Source organism: Delphinapterus leucas, chromosome 10 (genome assembly GCF_059928025.1).
Source record: "Delphinapterus leucas isolate spDelLeu-1000000601 "Yukka" chromosome 10, BTC_Dleu_Yukka2, whole genome shotgun sequence".
Lineage (NCBI taxonomy): Eukaryota > Metazoa > Chordata > Mammalia > Artiodactyla > Monodontidae > Delphinapterus > Delphinapterus leucas.
Window position 1 is genome coordinate 102,040,928 of NC_143138.1, and position 18,937 is coordinate 102,059,864.

The following is an 18,937-nucleotide window of genomic DNA, read 5'->3' on the forward strand; positions in this document are numbered from 1 at the left end:
CGGTCGCCCTCCATCCACCCAATTCCCGCTAACCTCGAAGACTCTGGTTCCCAACTCCTGATCTTGGTTTGTATCGTTATCCCAAACCAGGGTGCCCTCGCTCCTGAATCTCTCCACACCCAAACCCTACCCCCTACCTTAAGGCCAAGCCCCAAGGGCAGGTAGATGGATGGATGGATGGATGGATGGATGCATAGATGGATGCATGGATGAGTGGACAGATGAGTGGGTGGGTATCACGTGGAAGACACATGGAGGAGAAAGTGGCTAGCGGATGGTTAAGTGAACTGGTATGTGGATGGATCGTTGATGAAGAGATGGTTGGGTGTCAGATGGATGGTGGTCCCATCATGGATAAATGGTGAGTGAATGGATGGCAGATCGAGGACAGATGGATGGGAAGGTGGAAAAGTGGCTGGATGAGTAACCAGCCTGTGGATAAATGTCTAATAGATGGGCAGGTGGGTGGGTGGAAAGATGGGTGACGAGATGGGGGAGGCGTGGATGGGAAGGTGGGCTAATGGTGGGTCCGTCAGCACAGGGACAAAGGGCTGAAGGACGGCTGGCCCACTGGGCGGGTAATGGACACGCGGATGCACGGATGGTGGGTGGGCCAGCGGATGGTGAGCGGAGCGAGGCCAGCTCTCCTGATGCGCCATCAGTGCTCTTCCCAGCCTCCCTGGAAAACCCAGAGCAAGGGCAACGGCTCTCCTGCAGGCCAGCATCTCAGACGATCCTTGCGCCGTGGTGAGCAGCGGGAAAAGCACAGGCCCAGGGAGAGTCAGACTGGCCTGCGCTCACAGCCCAGCGGAGCCGCCACCTGCTGTCTGACCACGGAGCGGAGGCTCCGGCTCTCTGAGCCTCACCTTGCCCGTCGGTTCAACGAGAAGCATCACGTTCCCCTCACAGGGTGCTGTGGGATGAAATTTAAAAGTACCTACAGAGGCCAACCCAAGACAGGGTACAGTCAGAGCTGACAATAATTCCCACCCTATTAAAAACTTGTTCCAACACCTAGAAAAAGGAAGGTGGCTCCTCCTGCCATTTTATGCGACTAGGAAAGTCCTGATACCAGAAGCAGACGTGGTACTCCAAGAGGAAGGTAGAGGCCAGTCTCACTTATGAATCTAGCTGCCAAGCCCTAAGTCACATAGCAGAAAATTGACCCCAGCAGCATATTACAGGGATAGTAATACATTGTGTCCAAACAGGGTTTACCTCAGGAATGCAAACGTAGTGCAATACCAACAAGTCAATGCCATTCACTAGAAGACAAATCTACGTGGTCAGTTCAGTAGATGCTGGTCAACAAACGTCAACGTTCTGTGACTAAAAGCTCGGAGAAGAGCAAGCTTCTCCTGGTAAAGGGGATCATCTACTAGGTCCCTACGGGAGGGGCCCCTCCTCCGTACCAGGCACCGAGAATGGGTTTACCCATCACCCCTCTCACAGAATAAACTGGTCTTTGGGGGATTTAATTCTTCCCCTGAAAGGCAGACAAAGGTGGGAGATAAACTTTGGGGTCCAACCCTCCTCCAGAGCCTCCCAAACCCTGGCACGGCCCCTTCTCACTCCTTCTCCAGATCCTGGATTTGAGTCCAGGGCTCCATCTACACTAAGAAACCACTCCAGGAGGTGAGGGAGTCCCCAGAGCGGGGCCCGGACCTCGTCCTCACCCTACCTCTGAGCTCACGCAGACCGTCTCCTGCGTTCTCTTTTCCTTCTCCTTTGGATACAAGATGTGTTTTCAAGGGAAGCTGAAAGACCAAGGGTCCCTGCGTGAGAGATGCGTGTACATGCGGGTCCGTGTGAGCGCCGGGGGACCGGGGGTCGGGGTGCGGGGGGAGTTTGGGTGTGTAAGTGCACCTGTGTGTATGTGAAATCTAGGTCTGTGTGAGCGTGGGCAGGTGTGTGCACGTGAGGCGTGTTTAGCCATGTGAGTGTGTGTGAGAGTGAGCCTGCGTGTGCATGCACGTGCATGCTGGGCCGCCCTTACCTGGTGGGTCCTGTCCCTTCTCCAGCCCCAGCAGGGGCAGGGGGTCCCTAGTCCCCGAAGCCCCTGACCTTGACCTTCTGCCCAGATCACGCTGCTTCCTAGAACCCAGAACTTGCTTCCTGCTGCCGCCGGGTTCACAGCTGCACTGGAGCCCGTCAGCGCCTAAGGCATCACGTGTCCTGTCCGGCCTCAGCGCAGGCAGCCCTGCCAACATCCCCTCAGCGAGGCTCACGCAGCGCCCTGCGAGGCGCACTCTGCTACCACCTCCTCTCTAACCAGACGGGATGCTCACTGGGGCTGAGGCTGGCAGGTTCCCTCCCCACGCTAGGAGCTGACGTCTCACATGGATGAGACTGAGGCAGGGACCCTGCTCTCCTGCTCAGCCCTGACCCGGGGTCTGGCCCACATGGGCACTCAGATGCTTTTGGTGGGTGGCAGGGTGGGGTTGGGTGGATTGATGAACTTGTGCGGCCCCAGCACAGGGCTGACACAGGACATGAGATGAGTTATAAATGTGAGCGTCACCAACACTCATCCCCGTAGGGCCTTCAAAGACGGAGAAAAACTTGCCTAAGGCCCCCTGGCAAGTCAGGGGCTGAGCTGGGAGCCTCACAGCGTAACCACCACTGTCCACCCTTCAGACAGAAGCCCCATCTCACGTGTCCTCTGAGCCCCACAGAGTGCTCAGCCAGGGAAGCTCTGCAACTCTCTCGCTCCTTTGCCAGGCCAGCGCCCCTATTCATTCGCATAGCCCTGAAATTTAGGAATTTCTCAAGGCTGCCAGCAGGGCAGCTGGTGTGCAGCCAACCGCGGGGTCTAGCCCAGGCTGTGGCATGACCGTAGGGCCCCCGACGCCATCAGCCGCCCCAGCCGGAGCAGAGATGGGCAGCAAGTGGGATCAAGCCCTGGGCCCCAGAGGTCAGGGTTCGAATGTGAACCCAGCTCCCCCCAGACTGCCGGGCGGCTCAGAGCACATGACCCCGGAACAGACACACTCCCATCTGCTCATGGGCCCAATCACAATGGCCTCCCAGCAACACGGGGAGGACTCGAGGAGGGGACGTAAAGACGCCAGCACCTCACCGGGCAAACAACAGGCATTCAATACACAGTCAATATAAAAAATAAATGACCTGCCCTAGGTCCTCTAAATCTTTCACAGCTCCTCAAGTCTGCCCATTCCTTTGTTCCCTCTGCCAGGCACACCCTTCTGCCCCTGAGCAAACTCCTGTTCATCCCTAAAAACCCAGCTCAGTATTCCCTCTTCAGGAAAACCTTTCCTCAGAGTTCATGGCTGCCTTTTTTGACCTCCCTGCGTTCTGTACATGGAGTTCCCGACCACTTGGACTTAAGTATGGCTGGGCTGGAGACCAGGACCCCGCAGTGCCAACCCCAACCTCCAACTCCCCATTCTAACAGGAACTACCCCAGGTGGTGAAGAGCTGCCTCTACTCACACTGGGACATCCTCACATTCCCTCGGGATGGGTCCACCACGTGAAATGGGGATGGGGAAGGAAATGTGGGGGCCGTTTATGGAGAGCAGGCTGGTGATGCTGTGCGGCTCTCTGCCCCCTCCTCCTGGTAAGAGAACCCCAACTTTCCCACTCTTCAGGCTACGTGGCCCACAGAATGGCCAATCAGAGGCTCCTTCCTCCTTCACAATGACTGGTGAGGGATGGTCCTGTAACCCAGTTGCGCGGGCCCACAGTGAAGCCCCTGGGCCGAAGGGAGGGAGCCTGGAGCTGCTGGGCCACCCGACTGCCACATGGCAGAGCCCGCCTGAGAATAACCAACATGGAGGATGGAGACAGAGCCCTCACAGCATCTCTAGAGCCCACAGATACAGCCAAGCCTGAGCCAGCCATTGTACATTTTAGTCCCATGACATTTTTGCTAAAGTCGTACTTTCTATCACCTGCAACCAGAACACTCCTGACAGCTGTGATGAGGAAGCAAGAGTAGCAACTGTGCTGTATGTATCACTGACCAGATTCCTAGAACATCTGAGTCTCTGGAGTTACTGAACTTTGTTCCTGCAGTGGACAGCTCCTGGGGTGGCAGCCGGCTTCATTCAATGCTCATCCTTAGGGACCAGCTGGAGCTGCAGTCACTGTCAGGACTAAGTGACCCCACCCCTAGCCACAGCCGACTGACTGGCCCAGAGTGGAGGTTTGCCCAAGCTGGGCCAATCAGAGCTCTCCCCCAACAAACTGGGCCCATCAGAGTTCTTCACCCTCAGCTCAGCCAATCAGAGCTCCCCCACCCCAAACTGGGCCAATCAGAGCTCTTCCCCAGGATTTTGAACTGGAACTAGAAGAAAACAGACCAACTCTGGTGGGAAGAAACTGTGAGTTGAGGGTGGGCACATTTAAGTCATTTTGAGAGAATCATCCAGACTCACAGAGAAAAGCAGAGACAAAAAAGATGGGGCATGAGGCAGCCTTGGTGGCATGGAGTCCCCAGCACTGCACTGACCATGCAGGGACCCCCCTCAGACACAGATAAGCCTACATGAGGGAGACCCTCTCCCACAGCGATGGGAAGGCCTCTCCTGATGCCAGGAGCAGGGAGAGCACTATGGGGGTCTGAGCCCAGGTCATGGTGGGCTACCTGGCCATGTGCTCAGGCTCCACCATCCCTGGGGGACCCCCCGGGGTCTGAGGCCAAGGAAGGGTCACTCCTCCCACCCCACGCATGGGAAGCCACAGCCACACCGAGGGGGTGTATCTGGGTCAGGCATGTCCTTCCTTGGGGACAGGCACGTGATGTCACCACAACCTTTCCATCCCCAGGAATCCCTTAAACGATTCTCGCTCATTTTTGAGAGTGTAAGGTCAGGTACTCAGAAAACACGTTAGGGGACTCGTGGTGCAGCGGTTGGGAGTCCGCCTGCCAAGGCAGGGGACATGCGTTCGAGCCCTGGTCCGGGAAGTCCCCACCTGCCGCAGAGCAACTGAGCCCATGTGCCACAGCTACTGAGCCTGCGCTCTAGAGACCGTGCGCCACAACTACTGAGCCCGTGTGCCTAGAGCCCGTGCTCCACAACAAGAGAAGCCACCGCAATGAGAAGCCCGCGCACCGCAACGAAGAGCAGCCCCCGCTCGCCGCAACTAGAGAGAGCCGCGTGCAGCAACGAGGACCCAACGCAGCCAAAAATAAATAAATAAATAAATAAAATTTTAGAAAAGAAAACACGTTAGGTGGGGGGGTGGTACAAGGACTGGGGCAAACTTTCCTCCACGCCAGGTCCCGTGGCTAAGTAGGACCTGACCGGCCGTTACTGTGGTGTCAGTGGTGTGACCCAAAAGAAGTAACATTAATGACTGCTCAGCTGGGCGCGGAGCTTTACAGTTTACAAGGCACCCTCCCATCTGGCCAGGCCTAGTTCCCCACCTCCTCCCTGGACTGGGCCCAGCCTCACCTTGCCAGGCGCCATCGCCCCGTTTTCCCGGCACTGGAGCCCTGGCCCTGAGCTCCAGCCTGTCCCCCACTAGCATGGACCCCAGGCCACAGGACGGCCCAGGCTAAGCTGCCTTCACCCTCCAGGGCTCTGCCCAGGCAGCCAGAAGGGCACAGAGCTGGGGTGTAGGGGACACCACAGCCCCCACGTGGGAATGGGGACCAGCCGCTACCTGAGAACCAGGAACTTGGTCTCAGAGAAGACATCTCTGTTGGAGGGACAGCAGCCTCCTCTCACGGCCCCGCCCAGGAGGAAACGTGCCAAGGGGGGCCCAGAAAGCAGGAAGGGATCCCCAGAAGATGCAAGGTGTGTAATGACCAGCTAGAGGGTCCTCTCCCAGTCGGGCTAGAGATGACCTCTCGGGGTGAGGTGAGACCTCAGGGAGAAGGCAGAAGTACCAGCGGCCCCGTGGTGCATAATCATCCCCCTTTATCCTCTTACGCAGTCAGGATGGCAGAGAACTCTGTGTGGAGCGAACACCTCCCTGACCCTTGCCAGCCTTCCTTCGTAGCGCAGAGGAGGCAGGCGCACCGGGCGTAAGGCCGGCAGAGGCAGGGACCAGCAGGGGCTGGGATTCAGTCCTGCACTGGGGCTGTCATCTTTGTTCTCACGGGTATTGCTGATTTAGAGCGAGTGATCCTGATTCTATCTACAGTTGTGGAAAACGGCCTCCTTTTAGTATAAGTGTAAGCAAAACAGGGGAAGAACTATTTAAAATCTATTAACTATAATGTAAAGGCACAGGAGGCGGGGGCAATCCAGCACAAAACGTGATGGCATTGTGCTAATGGTTGCTTGAGCACAAGCGGAAGCCAACATGCCCTGGCTTTTTTTTTTTTTTTTTTTTTTTGTCAAGAAAGGGCATAAGACCCCCTATGCAGTGCCCATGTTCGGACAACACTTGAATTCATCTGCTCTGAGGATGTGCAGGGGGTCAGATGAGGGAGCTCGGCCAGCACTGAACCCCCAGGAGGATGGCTAATCTCTCAGCTCCTGAGGACTCGGAAAGTTGACATAGAAACCAGAATGAAGCATGGTGGTCTTGAAAGAGAACATGTGTGTGCGTGTGTGTGTTTACAGGCGCCTGTGTGTGTTTCAGGTCAAGGAGGGTACCGTGTGGTTGTGCACGTGTGTCAAGACCATTGTGGGGAGACTCTAAGAACAGAATTTTCTGGAGCGCCAAAAGCTCACTTGGTGATCGCAGACACAGCTGGATGAGAGACCCAGGCTGAGGCAGGAAGAACTCTGGGAGGCTTATCAACAATGGGTGAGCCCAGAGCACAAGGCCCAGGGCCAGCCCTGATGCAGACGATGGCATCTCAGTGATCACGGAGAAGGGGGGTGTGACCCTCGACAGAACCCAGCTAACACGTGTTAACTAAGCACTGCATACGTGCCAAGAGCCGCGCTGGGGGCTTTCCACAGGACCCTCCTAGGCAGGCACCGCCACCAGGCCCATGCTACAGATGGAGAAGCCAAGGCCCCCATCATCTGGGCCCAGGCAGGTGCTTCCCTGGCCTGGCGAGGTCCTCACCCCACCATCACCCAGCCCCTCAGAACCCTCTTCCCACGCTTCAGGCCATTCCTGGGCACCAAATGACAGCAGAACCAGAAGGGCTGTCCCCAGTGCACAGATGAGGAAACTGAGGCCCTGGGAGGTGAGATGGCCTGAGGCCAGCAGGGTCTGCTTGAAGACAACACCCGCGCCCCCAGGAGACAGGCAGGCAGGCGCACCACTTCTTCACCAACACTGACCCGGGCGGGGTCGCCGTGGCTGCCCACATTATAGCCCCCACACACCGAAAAGCCAGGCTCCCCACCCTCGAGGAAGGAAATAACCTTTCCCCAAACCAGCACTTTCTCTGCAATAATCTCCATATATGAGAAGACAGAGGTGTTTTTGCAACGTTTCCAAATTCCAACAACACTGAGGACAATGGGGCAAAATGACGCATGGCTTGACCCCAGAGGGGCCCCAGGAAGGGACCGGCCCAAAGGAAAGGAATTAGTGGTGCGTACGTGCCACAGTACCCCATAAGCCAGGACGGCCAGCCCGGGGCAGGACCTCGAGGTGGACAGACCTAGCTCCCGCCCAACCCCTCCTCCTCACTTGCTGTGCGGCTACAGTCAGGCCCACCCCCTCCGAGCCTGTTTCCCTGCCCTCACCGCTCAAGCCTCCTGCCTGCCAGCTTGCCCCTCCACTCCCCCCCACACACCTGGGCTGCCAGAGGGCCCCTCCAGCACTCTGGCCATGCCCCTCCCCTGCTCAGAAACACCCCGAGGCTGCCCATCTGCCACCCTCAGAGCAGGACATGAGGTCCTCCATGTCTGGTCCAGTGCACGGGGCCAGCCTTCCTTCCCCCCTCCTCCAATCCACCTTCCACTGTCCACCCCTCAACCTTCACATCACAGCGCCAGTATCACCCCCTCCAGGGAGCCCTCCCTCACCATGCCTAGGCTCCCAGAGCCTCTGTGCTCTCCTCCAGGACAGCCGTGACTGAAGCATTTCAGAATTGCCTACATGGGTCTCTGGGGCCCTCGGGAGGGCCAGGGAGGGACCATGGGCCGGCCCACACCAGAGGCCATTGTGAGTGCTGTGTGCAAGGAGAGGGACCAAGGCCCCTGATGTGGAAGGAACCCCGAGTCCAGCCAGCCTCTCCCAGCTGCTCCCACACAAGCCCTGCCCAGGGTTGCCCACCCTCGAGGAGGGAGGCTGCAACTCCACTCCCACTGCCCCACAAGGCCCGGATGGAGGCCCCAGGCTGCTGCTACCCTCCAGGCTGCTCCCCTCCCAGCAGCTGGGGTGGGGAGTGGAGGGAGCCTGAAAATCCCAGGAAGACCTCATCCCTCCCCGAACTGAAACCTCACCACGCCCAAGCTCACCACACCCAAGATAAAACTGAAAGCCCTCCTGCATCCCCAGATCTGACCACCCTCCTTGCTCACAGAGGTCCTGTCCTCCAGCTGCTCCAGGTCATTTGCACATGCTGTGCCCTCTGCCTGAGTGTCCGTACTCCACGGGCCTCTTCCGACGCCCTACCTAAAGCAGCCCCACCCCCACCCTGGTCTCAGCCAGCTCCGTCTGCTTTTTAGCCCAGGCGCACACGGCCAGCTCTGACAGAAAGCAAGCTCTGTGGGGGCACTGGAGGTCGTATTGGTACTGCTTTATCCCAAGAACAGTGACCAGCACCCTGGTAGGTATCACTTACTTCCTCCTTCCAACAACCCTAAGAGAGGGGTTATGACACCCATTTGACAGATGAGGAAACTGAGGCTCAGAAAAGGTCACTGGCCCGAAGGAAGCATGGCCTGTGAGTGGCAGAGGTGGGATCTGAGCCTGGCAGGTGTCCAAAGCGGGGACTTCCCTGTGCCCAGCTGCCACCTGCACAGACCCCCGGGGGGCTGGACCTGTCGCTAAGCTCCGGTCCGGCTGGGAGGCGGGCTGTGGAAACAGGCTGAGGATGGGATGCTAACTGCTGTGGTGCCCACCCCAGGAAAAGCCAGCAGTCAAGTCGGCAGAAGGAAACACCCACAGGAAAAGGGGGAAGACAAAAAGGGGGCATTTTTTCTTTTGTCCGATTGCCAAACTGTGCAAAAGAGTGACTTTGTTCCCATCTAATTTTAATCACAGTGGAAACCTTTGTATACCAAGCCAGAAAGAAGTCAGTGTGTTCGACAACAAGGTCGGTAAAGGGAACTTAAAACCCATCCTTAAACACTGCACTTAAAACTCACAAATGAACAGTCACCCACCAACTGCCCAACTGCTTTTGAATTTAATGTAATATTGGAACAGGCAATACAGTGGTACGGCTCAAAATCCAGAAAATATAAGAAGGCACACAATGGGAGTGTCACCTCACCTTGCACCCTTGTCCCCCACCTGCACACGCCCTGCAGGTAACCACAGGTAACCACTGCAACCCCCCAGGGCTTCCTCTCAGTGTTTGCCTATGAGCCTATAAGCAAACGTGGATTTACGTCTTATTTGACAAAAGAGGCAGCGTATTTTACACACCATTCAGCACCTCGTTTTCCTCTCAACAGATCTTGAAGATCTGAGCCTCCTCATTGTTTACAGCTGTGTAATACCCCATTGTATGGCTGCACCAACATCTATCTGGCCAGCACATATCACCCTGGGTCTCAATATCACCCTGGGTCTCAAGTGTCTGTCCACAGCCCTGCTTCCCCACCTACCTGTGGCTTCTCAAGGCTGAGACCTGCCCTCAGGCACAGGGCCCGGGACAGGGCCTCCGCACTCCTGCCAACATCCTCACTGCGGAGGCCTACAACCTCTAGACCCTGCAGCTAGGGAGGGTGTCTTAAAATGGGAATCACATCTCATTGCTCCCTGGAGAGAAACTTCTCCGAAGCTTTCAAATGTCCTGCCCCACCCCTCTCCTCCTCCCCCCTCCCCTCGCCCACCCGCTCCGGCCTCCTCCCTTCCTGTCCCTCGCACACACCAAGCCAGGCCCCACTGAAAGTCCTTTCTTTGCACCAGCTGTACCCTCTGCCCACACCCTCCCATCTCAGCTCAGAGATCCCCTTCTCAGAGGGCCCTGCTCTCCCGCCTGGATTGGGTTGCCCACTGCGAGCTAGAACTACATCCCAGGGCAGGGCCTTCAGTTGGTGGGGAGGCGGGTGCTCAGAGCTCAAGAAGCCAGAGAGGGGATACACCACCTACCTCCTAGGCAACAGACCCCCAGCTCCCATCCCCAACACCCACTTCAGTACTGTGAGCCCCAGAAAGTGGTCAGACAGCACCCACTTTACAGAAGGGAAGACTGAGGCTCACTGACGGGAGGGAGAGACCCTCTGCACCACCTGTGTGGCCAGGCCCAGCAGGAACGAAAACCTCCAGGAGGTACACGGATGAGGCCAGGGGCTGCCCAACATCCCCAAGTCCCATGTGCCGCCGGCAGGGCTGGTCCTCGTTCACTCAGTCAACAAACTTCCAGGAGGACACACATCACAGGGACATTCAGATCCCATGAATTCAGCCGCATAACGTGGTAAACAGAGACAGCAGAGAGTCACAGGAACCAGGACGTAAAATAGTTCAGCAGCTGCCCCACCCCACGCCACCCAGCAAGAGGCCACCAAGGAGCGCGCGGGAGCTGGGCCTGTCCCTCGGCCCGCGTCCCTCCCTGCAGAGCGCCTCCTCCACCAAGGCCAGCCAGGGAGTGAAGGAAAAAATGCTCCCACCCACAGCCCCACGTGCAAGGCAAACACAGAATTCTGACGCCCAGCAGGACACGCCATGGTCCCCCTGAGGCCCTGCAGGGACTTGGGGTCTTCACCACACTGGTCTTGGGGTCACAGTCACTCGAGAGCAGAGCAGGAAAGTGTGCTGGGCTTTCAGGCCAATCAAATGGAACCGTAGTGGTCCTCTAGGTCATGTGAGACTGTCACCTTAGGCCCTGAATTGAGCTCCACCCTGAACCCTGCCGAGAAGGCAGCTTCACTGCCCGCAGTCCTTCCACAAGCGTTCATTAAGCACCTACTGCCTGTCAGGTGTGAACGTGGTTTGGGGAATTTGCCCAGGGTCAATGAGACCAAGTCCCTCCCCTCGTGGGCTCACTGAAAGGCTGGCAAAGAGCTTGGTTTTAGAGTCGGAAAACCTAGGTTGAAATCCCAGCTATGCCCTTTGTTTGCTGGGAGACCCTTCCTGGGCCTCAGTCTCCCCATCGTTCAAAAGGGGCAAGACTGAGACCTTGCAGGATCACGGATGGGATCTGGGGAGAAAAGCGAAGGACGCGGCCTGGCTCTGAGATCCCTGCCTTCCTCCCACAGGGACCCCAGCCCCCACCCCCAGAGCCCAGAAGACACTGCCGGCCACCATCACAAAGAGGCCCCGCGCTCCAGGTCCCCTCATGGCTCCCACCACTAAGGCCATACGAGGCTCACTCAAGGCTTCCCCAGCCATGGGCGAGGGGACTACCCTAGGTCCACTCTGGGGTGGGCACTGCTGCAAAAACGGCCCAGTTTACACAGCAGGCACAGCCGACACAGAGGTCTACGCAGGCCAGGTGGGAACTGTGGCCAGATGGTCTCCTGCCCCAGCCCAGGGGCAGCAGAAAAGCAGCACTAGCGAAGGGCACCTCGCAGGGATGTGGGTCCTGAGCTGCAGACCTTGTGATTTTTCAGAAGACGGAAATCCGGACTTTTATGTGAAAGCTGGCAATTTGTAAATGCTGGCAGCTAATTAACTTTTTAAAAATAATAACAACATGGTAAGAGCCAAACAAAACATGCACAGCCAGCTGCGGTAGGGGCTGGCAAGTTTGCGCCTGCAGGAGGTAACAGCCTTTCACTTCATCCCTCCCCTGCCCACTCCTCTTAACACGGCCGGGCGCTGGACGCCAAGAGGCGAGGGTGGGGGCAGTAGTTCCCGGGCCCTCCCTTCCTCCTGGCGGGGATCGTCGCCCCCATTTGCACGTGGGGAAGGTGAGGCTCAGAGCCCCAGTGATTCGGCCACAAACGCGTGCCAGGACCAGGCATCAGGGCTTGCTCAGGCAGCGCCCTGGACCGGCACCCTTACTCAAGGGGCTCTGGATGACGAACACCACCCCGATTTTCTTTCCATTTCTGGCCTGTCACGGCGACACCTGCTGGCTCGGACCCGCCCAAGTGGTGGTCACAAACCGAGGTGGGGTGAGACCTTGTGACAGCAAAGGGAGGGAGGGCACCCCTGCAGGGAGAGTGGGAAGGGGGAGAGGATGCAGAGGGGCAGGGGGTGATGAGGAATGGGGAGGTCCCCGGAGTCGGGGCCACGCCTGCCTACTGAGCCCCCTGCCTGTGCTCCCCACACCCTAAGGGAGCCTCAGCCCAGGGCTTCCCCCAGCCCGACTCGGGGCCCACCCGGCTCAGGACGGCACGGAGGACTGTGCTCGCCCAGGGGAGAGGGCCGGGGTCCGCTGGGCTCTTAAGTTGTTGGCGCGACTCTGCGCGAGATTCACGGTGGGGGGGAGGGGGTCTGTCTGCCGCCCCAGGGATGTGAGACACACGTGTGTGACACATGTGAGACATATGTGTGTGTGACAGACACGCGTGTGTGTTAACGAGGCACACGCGTTTCACAGACGGCGGGCTGACAGAGGCGTGCGTGTCTGGGAGACGCCCGTGTGCCAGGCACGTGTGTGTGAAGCCTGCGTGCGCAAGAGCGACGTGTGACAGATGAGTGTGAGGGGCCGGGCGTGCGTGAGAGCGAAAGGGTCTGGAGGGGGGATGCGGGACGTAGACGCGGGGCCGCCCCGCGGAGCCTCAGGAACTTCTGCCGCCTGCGATGGGCGGACGCGAGGGGGAGGAGAGCGCGCGGCGGCGGTGCCCGACCAAGGGCCCAGTTCCCTCCCGGGACGATGACCCGGGTTCGGGACTTGCGGGGCGGGGGGGGGGCGCGGAAGAGGTAGGGGGTGGCGGGACCCGGGCGGGTGGGGGCCCTCCGCCACCTCGCAAGCCGCCGGGCGCCGGCCAGGGTGTCGCATCTGCCCGCCGGGGCGCCGTCCCCACGGCCGGCCCGGTGGCGTGGAGCCCGCGGCGCGGGCCGAGGTCCGCGTGCACTCACCGCGCTGCGCTCCGCTCGTCCCGCGGCGGGCGCGTCTGTCCGCTAGTCCGTCCGCCCCGCTGTCGGCGCGTCTAGAGCTCGGGAGTCCGGCGGCGGCGCGGGGCGGCGCGGGGCGGCGCGAGGCGGGGCGGGGCGGGTCGAGGGGCGGGCTGAGCCGGCGCCGGGCCCCCTGCCCGCCCTGCCCCCTCCACCTCCGGGGCGGGGTCTCAGCCGCGGCCGGGGAGGGGGCCGAGCCGGCGCCGACGCTCCTCGCCCAGCCGCGCACCCGGGGCCGGACTTGGGCGCGCCGCGCGTGCGCCCCGAGCCCCGCTCCCCCGTAGCGCGTCCCCCTCGCCGCACCCCCTCGTCGCCCGGTCTGAACGCGGAGTCCCAGCCCCCGCCCTGCTGCCCGCAGCGTTCTTTGGCCCGGAACCTCAGCCAGCCTGGGCCTCAGTGTCCCCGCCCGGAAGATGGGCCCGGACACCTCGGGCAAGTTGGGAGGGCCTGCGAGGCTTAGAAGTAACACTGGCAGGAGGGAGGCCCAGCTTGGCCGCCTCCCATCCCCTGCTGCCTGCCGTGGGCGCCCCCACACCCCTTCTCCCCCACACCCCGGCCTGCTGGCACCGGGTCCCAGCCTCCAGCCTAGGTTTGTCCTTTCCCTAACCTCCACATCTGCCTGTGGCCACTGTGTGACCTCAACCAAGGCCCTTGACCTCTCTGAGCCCAGCCTCCTCATCTCTTGGGCAGATTAATCCTGGGCTGCTGGTGGGGAGCCATGGAGAACCCCATGTTGTGCCCTCAGCACAGGGCCCAACAGGCAGTGAACAGTCCAGGCTCTCAGCTCAAAACGTTGAGTACCGTAACTCTCACCCCCAGAGCAGAAGCAGGATGGGTCATCGTCAGGTCCCCACTCACCAGGTTTGGCAGCCTTGGAGCCTGTGCCTGGTAAGAGGACCTACAGGGAACAGGCTACCTCCCAGATGCTTTCTGCAGGCCAAGGGCTCAAAACCCCATCCCAAAACCCACACAAGCAAAATCAGGCACTGGCAGACCAGGGCAAACATTTGGCACCAGAGCAGACCCGGTGAGAGGGGGACTGGCCCCAAACCCACTGGGCCCTGCAGGCCTGGACTCTGGCACAGGGACCCACACCCTGGTCCCTTCCCCACCACCATCTTAGGGTCCCAGAGAGAGTCGGGATCCCAGAAGTCTGTCCTTCCATCTCTGTCTCTCTCTGCCACCTTCTGTCTCTCTCTTCTTAATGTAGTAAAATTCACATAGTGTACAATTCACCATTGAAAGTGTACAATTCAGCGGCATTTAGAGCATTCACAACTTTTTCTCTTGTTATATCTTAGCCACTCCGTCTTGATCTCTCTTTGCTGCTGTGAATCGACGTCTCTCTGTAGCTCTCGGTGTCCCCTTCAGATGGCCCATGTCTCTGTGTCTCTCTGGATCGTCTCACTCTTCACCCACCCTGTGTCTCCTGCTCTGTGTCTCCCTCTGGGTCTCCATCTCAGTTTTGACAGCAGTCTGTCTCTCTGTCTTACTCTGTCCTTGGTCTCTGCATTTCCCTCCGACTCTGTCCTTAGTCTCTGTGTCTCTCGCAGTCCTGGGGCCACATTCTCCAGGACCTGAGGCCTAGCCCAGGACCTCTGGGAGCTCCTTCCATCCCTGCCAGGAGACAGATGGCCCAGCGGCTGCCACCTCACATCAGAGCAGCAGCCGTGGACCCAGAGTGTGCCCCAACCCCATGCCGGGGGCCTCCGGAGCCCAGGACTGGGGTGAGGCAGCAAAGAGCAAAAGCAACGAGAGGGGAAGCCACCTGCCTGGGGTCACACAGCTGGGAGGCGGTAAAGCCAGAAAGTGCCCAGGGGCTCAGACAGGGCTGGCCGCGGAGGTGCCACAAATGAGACGGAGGGGCAAAGCCTGCACTGAGAGCCTGGGGCCAGGCTACCCCGGCTTTCTGTGTAACCATGCCAGGCCCTTCCTCTCTGGGCCATTTTCCCCACTGGAGCTTGTTCTCCCTTGGGGCCTCTGCACTTGCTGTTCCCTCTGCCTGGAATGCCCTTCCCCCAGGTCCCCATGGCTGGCTCATCCTTGATTAGATACAGGTGCAATGTCACCACCCCAGAGAGCCCTCCCTAAGACCCCAGCAGAGATAGCAACTGCCCCTCCCTCGGTCACTCTCTCCCCTCTCTACACCTCAGAGTACTTGCCACTAGCGGCCTTTTTAAAATTCATTTATAAGTGACTGTAGGTAAGATAGCCTGGTAAAAACTCCACCACCACCCACCAGCTGTGTGACCTTGGGCAAGTTGCTTGACGTCGCTGGGTCTTGATTGCCTCAACTGTAAAGGGAGCTGAATGATACCAGGGCCAATCTGGTGGGATTGTTGGGGAGATTAACTGAACTGAAATCCGAGAGCGCTTTGAGCAGGGCTCGGCCCCAGGGGCGAGCTCAGTAAGTATCTGATGACTGAGTGAGTGGTGGGTTGAATCCTTCCTTCTGCCATTACTTGTGGAAGGCACCAGGCCTTGCCTCACGTGAGCCTGGGCGACTCTCTGCCCTCCAATGCGCTCCCTTCCTGCCCCAGGTGTCCGAGCGGAGATTTGGCCTCACCTCAGCCCGCCCCCAAGGCCTGGCCAGCTTTCCAGGAGAGAAAGTGGAGATACTTCCCTGTTATCTGAGCTGGAGATGCGCTAAGGCAGCCGCCCCCTCGGAGCCCTGCCAGGGCTGTTATCGCAGACGGAGTGCACATCACCCACCAGGAATTTGGGGCCCGGGGCTCAGCCAAGACACGGTTGGAGGGAGTTCCGGGCCGATAAGGCCAAGACAGAAGGCTCAGAGTGGGCAGCCGAGTTACATCGATGACATCTCGGCAGCCTCCCGGGCATCGAGGCGCCAGGGCTGGCGGGTGCGGGGCCCACCTGCACCCCCGGCCCGCCCGGATGGAGCGGAGGAGGCCCGCCGGGCTTCCTGGGTCTGCATCCTCGCTGGGTAGCCAGGAGGAGGTTACTGTGCCTCTTCTGGCATCTGAGAAATGAGAGTGACAATAATAATAACCCACACAACAGTAGCATAGGGTTTACACGCATGGGCTCTGTAGCCACATGGTTGGTTTAAAGCCACGTGCCCCCGTGTGATGTTCACGGTGGCTTTAGCCCTCTGCCCTCAGTGGCCTCGTCTACAAAATATTTCCTGTCTCCTATGATTGCTTTGGAGATGCTTAGAGCAGGTCTGGCAGGTGGTGAGCCCTCAGTTAAATGCTTGCTGTTCCTAACGGCACACGACCTAGACCAACTTGAGCCAGCATGGTGCCCCCATCTCCCTGCACACCTGGGTGCTGGCAGCATGGGGGCAGCTAGCTCCTTGGATGGTGGGCCTGACCCCTCTGCCAGGACCTAGCCTGCTGCTGCTTCTGGGGGCCAAGGGGCCCCCCTTCGTCCAGGGGCGAGCCCTGCACTGGGCCGGCTCCATCATCGCTCTGGCCTCACATTCAGCATCCGATGTAGCCACCATGACTGGGCAGCGCGGAAAGTGAGTGTCTGGGCCCAGCCAGACTCGAGAATATTCCGTAACTACAGGACACATATTCAGAACGGATGGGCAGTGATTTTCGCACAGAGTCGCTCCTCACCCAGGGGTGGCACTGCCTGTCAGACTTCTGCCCAACAAGCCCCAGGGCAGCACCACCCAGACCTCAGCTGTAGGACAAATCCGTCCTCTAGAATCACCCGGGGGCGTCTATACGCAGAACGGGTCGAGCTGAGTCTCCGGAGGATGCAGCTGGGCATCAGTATTTTTTAAGCCCCAGGTGCCCGGAGATGCTGCCAAGTGTAGAAAGCACAGCCTCCCTCTGCCCTTCTTCCAACTGTGTCCCTCCCACCTGGAGCCCACGATGCCTCATGCCAGGCCCTGGCATCCCCTGCTCAGATGGCCCTGAGTCCCAGGGTCTGTGCTGGCCCTGCCCCCAGGTGTGGGCCGCGGTAGACACCCCCCAGGCCCAAGGGGTGGCCGAGGGCAGCGGCTGGCAGGTGGCGTGAATGGAGCTCAGATCTGTGGGCACACAGGCAGTCCTGGGAACGCAATTCAGGTCCTCTCTGGTCTGGACTCCACCCACCTCTCAAGCCTCTTCGCCCACCCCACGCATGCTCCTGTCCGTAGCCCCGGCCTCCTACTCTTCAACCCCATGGAAAGCTGATCGTGCACTGAAAACTTCCCCACCTCCTGGCCTTCCCATCCCCTGTGGATGCTGGGCCACCCGGGGCAGACGTGACCAGCCGTCCCCCACTCTTCATGTAAGAAACAAAACTATAGAAACTTGACACAGACCCACGGCTGCCTGACTAAAGACTACATTCCCAGCCTCTCCGGCATCCAGGTAGGAAAGTGAAAATTTGAGGCCACTGAATAGGAGCAAAAGTGGTGTGGCCCCTCCCTCCCTTTCTCCTTCCTGCTGGCTGAAGCGGCGGCCTGGGGTGGGCACAGAGCTGCAGCACCGCCTCGACTACCAGGTGGAAGTCACACTTGGGTGGAAGGCATACCTGAGCATCATGGAGCCACTGTACCCGGCCCAGACCTTCACCTAAGAGAGAAATGAGCTCTCAAATGCAGTAAGCTGTGAGTCTGTAAGGCCTGAAGCCAGCCCACCCCTTTCAGTTCCAGGGGCCACTAAATTCCCTTTGGGGCTTCAGCCAATCTAAATTTGGCTTTTATTGCTTGCACCCAAGAGCCTTGGCTAATAGCCCGAGTTTCACTGTGGCGACATTACCTACCGGCATTTCCCAGGCCCATTTTGGACACCGGGTTAGTGAGCCATCAGGATCCCTTTGGATCCCTGAGCCATCAGGGATCAGTTTTTTATGATCCCCAAGGATGCTTTACCTTAAATAAATGAAAAGTAAACTCGTATCTGTTCATCATACACTTTAATAGGCACCCTACACTGATTAATTCATTCGATCCTCAAAACAATCCTAGTGGGACTAGATATTATTACCCCCATCTCACAGACAAAGAAACTGAGGCTCGGTGGCATAGCTAGGGCCCCAGCCCAGAGCAGTCTGACTCGATTTCACACGCTCTCCCTGCCCTTCCGGGGCAGGAGGGAAGCACCCTGCAGTCAGGCAGTGGGTTCCCCATCCCCAGGGTATGAACAGGGACCAGGCGCCCCCTTGGCAGAGTGGCTGGAGGGGCTGATGCACGTGGAGTGGGGTATGCAGAGAGAGGAGGTGGGGGAAGCTATTACAATTTTTCTCTCACTCACACTTTCCCAAGCTGTCTGCTTATTCCAGGAAAGCTGCCCAGCCTAACGCCTCCCACCTGGGAATGGTCAGCCCCTACCTCCTGTGGCCTAGCTCGTTCATGACTCACCCCCGCCCATCCCTCCGCCTGGTGTGATGAAATTTCTGGCACTTCTGAAAAGTTCTGGCCACCCTAGACAATACTTGGCCCAGCGTTGCAATCAGGCCAGCTCTCCTGGCAGGGGGGAGAGCAAGGAGGCCAGGGGCACTCCGTTCAGGGGCTGGGACCTCCCTAGCGGGCTGGAAAACTAGGCTGAAGGGTCTCAGAGCCGTTTCCCTACTGGAGCAGCCCAGAGACGGAAGGCCTGGTCCCAGCAGGTTTCTTGCTCACTCCAAGCCTCAGTTTTCCCATCTGTGAAATGGGAGAGGCTGACTCTGATTTTTAATAAACAAGTTAGGAAACACACATAAAAAAACATTCAACACCAAAAAATCCACCTTCACAAGAGAACCTCTTCCAACCCCTTTTGTTTTACATATAAGTTGTTGCATGAATGAATGTATATATGTATACCCACGATCAAATTCTAATGAACACTTTTTCTGCTACATTTTTATGTGATCTATTGTGGCCATTTTCTACAACAAAACATGTATCTACACAACCACTGTCAAGAGCTGCCCGG

At 58.6% G+C, this 18,937-nt stretch overlaps 1 protein-coding gene across 4 annotated transcripts in view; it reads right to left on the reverse strand.

Moving 5' to 3' along the window:
• The window catches only part of FBLN2 (fibulin 2), a 74,838-nt gene extending 61,724 nt beyond the window's left edge, over positions 1 to 13,114 (reverse strand). For 2 of the 4 annotated variants that reach the window (XM_030759416.2, XM_022562538.3), the window contains exon 1: positions 13,026 to 13,112. The gene's annotated coding sequence lies outside the window, so the exon portion shown is untranslated. Of the gene's footprint in view, positions 1 to 13,025 lie in introns of all 4 variants that reach the window. The other 2 variants (XM_030759415.2, XM_089919794.1) reach the window with 2 other exon arrangements.
• Positions 13,115 to 18,937: the final 5,823 nt, after the last annotated feature.